Source organism: Mesoplodon mirus, assembly GCF_964341445.2.
Source record: "Mesoplodon mirus genome assembly, contig: SUPER_14_unloc_1, whole genome shotgun sequence".
Lineage (NCBI taxonomy): Eukaryota > Metazoa > Chordata > Mammalia > Artiodactyla > Ziphiidae > Mesoplodon > Mesoplodon mirus.
Window position 1 is genome coordinate 1,146,915 of NW_028295795.1, and position 6,000 is coordinate 1,152,914.

Below are 6,000 nucleotides of genomic sequence, written 5' to 3' on the forward strand. Positions count from 1 at the left end.
ACCATTCTGACGAATGGGAAGTGGTGTCTCACTGTGGTTTTGATTTGTATTTCCCTAATATTAGAGATGTAAAGCCATCTCTTCATGCGCTTATTAGATATTTGTATATTTTCTTTGAAGAAATTCCTATTCAAGTCCTTTGCCCATTTTTAAATTGAGTTGTTTGTTTGTTTTGTTGTTGAGTTGTAGGAGTTCTGTTTATATTCTTGATATTAACCCTTTGTCAGACATATAATTTGCAAATATTTTGTTTCATTCCAAGAGCTGCCTTTTCACTTTGTTGATAGTACAAAAGTTGGATGCATAAAAGTTTTAAATTTTGATATAGTCCAATTTACCTATTTTTTTCTTTGGCTGCTTCTGCAGCCTTTGTCTTTTTAGATTCAATCTTTTACAGTGTTTTTATCTTGAAAGAATAATCTTGGTTATTTTACTCTTTCCTCAAGATTCATGTTATAGACCTTTACTTAACCTCACTGCTAAGCATGCTTTTCACTCTCACAGACACTAAAATCTAGCCTGGAGTGTTGCTCCACGCGGAAGGTGAGTGGGCAGGCTGCAAGGGACCTTACATCCCCATGCTTTTACTTAGGCTTTCTCTAGGTTGAAGTTGTGTTATAAACAATAACGTATGATTTGGTTTGTTGGATAGCCTCAGAATTCCACTTTCTTTTCCATCCATGTATTCACTGTTCATTGGTGCTTGTATTTTCTATTTGTGCAGTTACTTTTCTATTAGTGTTATCTGAAAAATTAATGAGTATTCTAGATAGCCTCATCTAGGTCAGGGTTTTTTTAACTTCTTTCTTTAAAGCACTTGAACCCCTTTTCTAACAAAAGCTTAAGTAGAAGCTCAGTACAGTGGGTAAGAGCAGTGGTTACTCAGGAGCAGGGAATGAAGATGTTCAGCTCACTGCTTTCCCTCCTCCAGCCCTTGAACCTTTCCCTTTGAACCTGGATGGAGGCTCTGTGGAGCCGAGTTTGCTCAGGACAGAAAAGCCTGTTGGGCCTCCCTGGTGGCGCAGTGGTTGAGAGTCCGCCTGCCGATGCAGGGGATACGGGTTCGTGCCCCGGTCTGGGAGGATCCCATATGCCACGGAGCGGCTGGGCCCGTGAGCCATGGCCGCTGGGCCTGCGCGTCCGGAGCCTGTGCTCCGCAACGGGAGAGGCCACAACAGTGAGAGGCCCGCGTACCGCAAAAAGAAAAAAAAAAAAAAAAGAAAAGCCTGTTTATAAGGCAGGAGATGAATTACAGTCATTCACTTCCCACTTCTCCAGTCCTACTTACATGAAAGCAATTCAACTTTTGTATGGTAAGTGTATTTAGGAATCCATGTACTATTCAGCTTAAACTACAGGGTTCTCTCAAACTGGAAATCAAATAAACAAACATCCCCCACCCCCTCAAAAGAACCAGGTTTCTCTGCCTGAAATTGTTGTTCAGAAACCTCCAATCGACTTTACTGACCAAAACGATAACCCACACATGCCAAGGACTTTTAACCATGATACATGATACACTTCTTGGGACACCCCATTATGCATAGTGACCCATTTTATTGATGAGTCTTTCACATAGGAAGATTCAAAAGCCAGAGGAGAGTCCCCTGGTAAGGAGGCCACCTACTGAGACACAGGAAACTTAATTTTGATCCACAGACATTGTAAGCTAGAAAGGAACTTGGAGATCGGTAGCCCAAGAGGCAGCAAGAGTGGTGTGTTTGGTTTGCACAGAATTTAAAAAATTAGTTGCCAGCATTAAAAAAAAAAAAAAACATCAGTGTTTATATAAACATTACAAATAAAGATAAAAATCTTGATTTTAGCCTGTCTTGGAAAAATCATAACATGTGACACTAGGCCCATGGTCCTGTATGGCACTGATGAATTACAGGAGGCCTTTAAAAACTCCCAGTGTCGGGCTTCCTTGGTGGCGCAGTGGTTGAGAGTCCACCTGCCGATGCAGGGGACACGGGTTCGTGCCCCGGTCCGGGAAGATCCCACATGCCATGGAGCGGCTGGGCCCGTGAGCCATGGCCGCTGAGCCTGTGCCTCTGGAGCCTGTGCTCCGCAACGGGAGAGGCCACAACAGCGAGAGGCCCGCGTACCGCAAAAAAAAATTAAAAAAAATAAAATAAAATCCCAGTGTCCAGTCTGCATCCCAGACAAATTAAATGATATTCTCTGTGGTTAGCACTCAGACGTCAGTATATATTTAAAAAATTGTACTAAAAACACATGACAGTGATTATCATCTAAGTCATTTTAAGCATACAGTTTAGTGTTTTAAGTGTATTCACATTGTTGTGCAACAGACTTCTAGAACTTTTTCATCTTGCAGAACTGAAACTCGATACCCATTAAACACTAATTCCCCCACCCTCCTTCTTCCAGCCCTTCCTTGGCAACCACTTTTCTACTTTCTGTTTCTATGATTTTGAGTACTCTACATACTTCATATGAGAGGAATCATACAGTATTTGTCCTTTTGTGACTGGCTTATTTTGCTTAGCATCATGTCCTCAGGATTCATCCATGTTGTAGCATTTGACAGGATTCCCTTCTTTTTTTTAAGGCTGTATAATATTTCATTGTTTGTATGTCCATTCATCTGTGAAGGAATATTTTGTTTGCTTCCACCTCCTGACTATTGTGAATAATGTTGCAGAGTGTGCAGATTTATTTCTGAGATCCTGCTTTGAATTATTTTGCATATAAACCCAGAAGTGGGATTGCTGGATCATATGGTAATTTTATTTTTAATTTTTTGAGGAACTTCTGTACTATTTTCTCTAGTGGCTGCACCATTTCTCATTCCCAGCAAGAGGGCACAGGGTTCTTACCTCTCCGTGTCCTCTCCAACACTTGTTATTTCTGTTCTTTTGACAGTGGCCATCCCAATGGGTGTGAGATAATGTCTCATTGTGGCCTTGATTTGCATTTCTCTTAAGTTTAGTGATGTTGAGCATCTTTTCATGTGCTTGTTGGCCATTTGTATATCTTCACTGGAGACTTGTCTGTTCAAGTTCTTTGCACTTAAAAAATCAGTTATTTGTGGGTTTTTTTGTTGAGTTGTGGAAGTTCCTCAGATATTTTGGATATTAATCCCACATTAGACATAAGATTTTCAAATATTTTTCCCATTCCAATAGGTTGCCTTGTCATTCTGTTGATTGTTTCCTTACCTGCATGGAAGTTTTAAAATTTGATGTAGTCCTATTTGTCTACTTTTGCATTGTTGTATGTGCTTTTAGTATCGTATCCCAGAAATTATTGCCAAATGTAATGTCCTAAAATTTTTACCCTATGCTTGCTTCTAGGAGTTTTATAGTTTTGGTCCTGTACTTCTTTCTTTCTTTTTTTTTTTTTTTTTTTTGCGGTACACGGGCCTCTCATTGTTGTGGCCTGTCCTGTTGTGGAGCACAGGCTCCGCACGCGCAGGCTCAGCGGCCATGGCTCACGGGCCTAGCCGCTCCGTGGCATGTGGGATCGTCCCGGACCAGGGGAACGAACCCATGTCCCCTGCATCGGCAGGTGGACTCTCAACCACTGCACCACAGGGAACCCCTGTACTTCGTTCTTTAATTTATTCTTTTGCAAGTAGATATCCAGTTTTCCAATATCATTTGTTTAAGAGATTGTGTTTTCCCCATTGTGTATTTTTGGCACCTTTGTCAAATATCGTTTGGCCATATAAGCAAGGGTTAATTTCTAGGCTCTCTACTCTGTTAAACTGGTCTAAATGTTTTTCTACAAGTACCATACCACTTTGATTGCTGTTGCTTTGTACTGTGTTGTGAAATCAGGAAGTGTGAGGCTTCTAACTTTGTTCTTTTACAAGATTGTTATGGCTACTTGAGGCTCCATAAGAATCATAAGATATTTTTCTGCTACTGGGATTTTGATCGGAATTGCATTCAATTTGTAGATTTCTTTGGGTAGCGTGGCCATTTTAACGATATTCCAATCCTTGAGCATGGGATGTCTTTCCATTTATATACAAATACAATCTTCCTTGATATCTTTAAGCAGTGTGTTGTAGTTTTCAATGTACAAGTTCTTCACCTTCTTGGCTAATTTTATACCTAAGCATTTTCTCCTTCTTGATGCTGCTGTAAGTGAGATTATTTTCTTAATTCTCTTTCAGATTGATCATTGTTAATGTATAAAAATGCAACTGCATTGTGTTTGTTAATTTTGTATTCTGCAACCTAGCTAAAATTATTTCTTGGGTTCAGCAGGTTTGTTTGTGTGTGTGTGTGTGTGTGTGTGTGTAATCTTTAGGAATTTTTGTGCCTAATATGTCATCTGTAAACAGAGATCATTTTACTTCTTCCTTTCAAATTTGGATGCCTTTTATTTTATTTTTATGTGTGTCTGATTTCTCTGGCTAGGACATTTAGTACTATGTTGAATAGTAGTGATGAGAGTGGATAGTGTCATAGCTTGAACCCTTTGTAGGTAAAGTTTTGCTGTTGTGAGAGTTTTAACAGGAGCAATGTGAAAGACTCCAAGTCCCCAGGTAGATAGAAATAATCCTGTTCTACCTGTGTGTATGTGACAAGTCTCTAATAGTTCAGAGAGCAAGTATCTGGTCTTAGAAAGACTGATCCAAGCTTGGATGTTTCTGGTGACAAGGCAAGGTCCTGAGTTTCAAGTTCACCTTTTATGGTTGAGGAGACAATAAGGTGGTCAGAAGGGAAATCATGGAGGAGACCTTGGCTTCATCCATCGTGCAGGCTTGTATATGTGGTTCTATGTAGATTGTGTTTCAAAGGTGGAGCTTGTTTACAACTATGAACATTCTCCGATGTGCTTTTTGGACCTTCATTCCCAGAGCGAGAGCAGTGCCGAGGCTCTAGAAATGCCATGGATATTCTGAGCTGTCAGTGGCATTTCCCCGGTACTGTTCCCTTGGTGCCGCTCCTTGAAATGTCCAAAGGGATTATCATGTGTCTTGTGGCGGGTCCTAGCATTGTGAAAGGAAGCTGCTGCACCTGGCTCAGAGGATTTCGGATGTGGTGGGAGGAGGAGTAGTACTACGACTATAAATTGTATCACAGCATATCGATTCCATCTTGAGAGTGGGGTTGGGGGGTTATGAAGGGGGGCTTTTATTGTACTTTTATACATTGTACCCTTGAAACTAATTCAATTTTTTAAAATTAATTAATTTATTTGGGGCTGCATTGGGTCTTTGTTGCTGCTAGCGGGCGTTCTCTAGTTGCAGTGAGCGGGGGCTCCTCTTGGCTGTGGTGCACGGGCTTCTCATTGCAGTGGCTTCTCTTGTTGCGGAGCATGGTCTCTAGGCACGCAGGCTTCCGTAGTTGTGGCACGTGGGCTCGGTTGATGTGGCACACGGGCTCTAGAGCGCAGGCTCAGTAGTTGTGGCGCGCGGGCTTAGTTACTCCGTGGCACGTGGGATCTTCCCAGACCAGGGCTCGAACCCATGACCCCTGCATTCGCAGGCATATTCTTAACCACTGCTCCACCAGGGAAGCCCGATAATTCAGTTTTTTATAAAGAGAAGATTCCTAATATTATTCCAAAATTTTAAAAATATGTAGTTGGATAACACTATGAAAAATTAACTGATATATTCTTTTATTATTTCTCTTTGCTCCCTGGATCTTTTTCCCCGTCCAGTCAGCTAGGCACTGTGAGTTCACTGCATTAGGAAGGTAAAGACTCAGCAGAAATGAGGGAGAAAAACAGAAAAGTCTCAGCTTTGGAATGTTCACAACGGAGGCCACAGTAGAACAGGTGAGAATTCTGTGAACCAAAAATAAATGTCGTTTCAAATGCAAAAAAGTATTCTCTGCACTGGGAGGCAGGAGAGGGAGGGAGGGAAGGACTGAAGGAGAGAGATCAGTGTGGCCAGGGACATGGAGACTGTGCTTAAGGACGATATGCCCAGGAAGAGAATCAGAATCTGGAGAAGATTCAGCCTGCACGTGATCATTGCCTCCAGCCAGCACCCTCATCTCAGACGTTGGGAAA